General features: G+C 37.8%; 1 pseudogene; it reads right to left on the reverse strand.

Annotated features, from left to right (window-relative positions):
• The window catches only part of LOC105004668, a 14,642-nt pseudogene extending 13,597 nt beyond the window's left edge, over positions 1–1,045 (reverse strand).
• Between the last annotated feature and the right edge of the window lie 1,272 nt (positions 1,046–2,317).

Consider the following 2,317-nt stretch of genomic DNA (forward strand, 5'->3'; position numbering starts at 1 on the left):
GATCCCCTGGAGGAGGGCATGGCAACCCACTCCAGTATTCTTGTCTGGAGAATTCCATGGACAGAGGAGCCTGGTGGGCTGCAGTCCCTGGGGGTCGCAAAAAGTCAGACACTAATGAGTGGCTTTTACTTTTGCTTTGATATATAAGGCTATGCCCACACACACGCTGTGATTTGAGAATGCTTACATCAAATTAATAACTGCTTATACAATAATACTGTTCTGCTATTTTAATTCTCTTCATGGATTCGTTAGATTTGTCCAGACAAGCAGGGACTGAACAAAGTAACAACCAAACAAAGCATGAGGAACAGAATTCACCTGATTTTTCTATTTGTGTCTTTTAAAATCATTTATTATTTTATTTATTTATTGTTGGTTGCACTGGGGCTTTGCTGCTTTGCATGGGCATTCAGGCTTTCTGTAGTTGAGGTGACTGGGTGCTACTCTCTAAGTGGGGTTTCCCTTATTTTGGGGTCTAGACTCTCAACTCACAGGCTACAGTAGTTGCCCTGCAGCCTGTGGGATCTTCCCTGAGAAACTGTGTCCCCTACATGGAAAGGCAGATTCTTAACCACTGGACCACCAAAGAAGTCCTGTATTTGTGTTTTTAAGAAAATCCTTCTAAGATTAGAAAGATGTTGACTAATGCTATCCAAATATGAGCCATGACTTTCTTGAAATATTTTAATAATCAAAATAATTTTTTTTAAACATTGAACCAAACTTGATAACCTCATCCCTACAACCGATTTTGCCAGAGAACAGGCATTCTTAAATGGTTTTCCTAGAAACAGCTGTCAGTTGATTCACTCTCTCAGACTTATTTTTTAAGGTCTGGAAAATTTGTGTATCTTTTATTTTGGAAGACATGATTGTAAAATGTGGATTATTTGGGTTTCAGGAGAGGAATGAAAGTGAAAGCAAAAAAAAAAAAAAAGAAAGAAACATTTCATTTTAAGACATAGAGGATAGTTGATCTTTCTTACTCACCTAGGCCATTTGGGCTGCAGTGGTTGGTCCCTTTGGTGCCTAAATACACCATGGCCAAGGAAGCTGAGATGCCCCAGGGAGAAAAGAAGATATTTTTACCCTCAGCAGATTCAGCTAGCTTTTTGCCAAACTCCAGAGCAAATTGGTTGACAGATTTTGCTATGGAGTCTATTGGGAAGATATAAGAAAAGTAAAGCAGTTAAAGATCGTGTTAATAATCCTTTCCATTTATTTTATTTTTGTACATGGATTTTTTGGCTTACACAATTATCTTTTTTATCACACTTCATTGAAATGACAAAAGAATGTATTATCCAATGTAAAATCTATATGGGGCTTCCCCAGTGGCTCAATGGTAAACAATTGGCCTGCCAATGCAAGACACATGGGTTCAATCCTTGGAGCAGGAAGATCCCCCAGAGAAGGAAATGTCAACCTATTCCAGAATTCTTGCCTGGGAAATCCTGTGGACAGAGGAGTCTGGTGGGCTACAGTCCATGGGTCACAAAGAGTTGGATACAATTTAGCATCTAAACACCAACGACAATAATCTGTATATCTTTTATCCATACTCTCATAAGAACTGAATGAACATAATTCCAATATTATTTTAAATATTAGAAAACTGGAGTCTAGAGAGTTTAAGAGAACTCCCTCAAATTCTACAGCTGATACTCCTGAGAGAACACCTGGATCCTGGTCAGTTAGTGGCTCCCTGTTGAAAATGCCAGAATATAAATGGTAGTGGAATCAGCCAAGTGCTTCTTTTTAATACAACACATACCTGCTGAATTTACCAGTAAATGAGGAATAGTTATACACCTTTTTGACTTTGTACTTTTTCTCACTTATCTTTTACCCCCTGTTTTTATACTTTTTAACCTTGTTTATTTGTTCACACTTTGATGAGTGATATCCTGGTGGCTGGAGAGCCTTTATCCTCCTTTACAAGAAGGTGAAACCCAACTTTGCTGCAGATCTTTTCCTCTGGAAGCTTTTTCTGAACTTGGCGGTTCACAGGAGCATGTCTGCCACCAAAGTCCCATAACGTAAATTTCACCACTTGCTTGGCACTCATCACACTGCTAGTTCTGTTTTTATATATTTATATCTTTTCAACTCTAAGATAAGTTCCCTGAGAGCAAAATTTTCTTAATCTTCTTTGTGCATCAACTAGCACCCAGCTCAGGACTTTGCACAAAATGGAAACTTACAAATACTTATTTTTTATTTAGAGTGTTTATAGTTTGGGTTCTAGTCACCATTTTTTAAAATCTATTTAAACCTGAAAATTTTCACAGTTTATAATGCTTACAGAGAAGTA

Source organism: Bison bison, unplaced genomic scaffold, assembly GCF_000754665.1.
Source record: "Bison bison bison isolate TAMUID 2011002044 unplaced genomic scaffold, Bison_UMD1.0 scf7180017864481, whole genome shotgun sequence".
Lineage (NCBI taxonomy): Eukaryota > Metazoa > Chordata > Mammalia > Artiodactyla > Bovidae > Bison > Bison bison.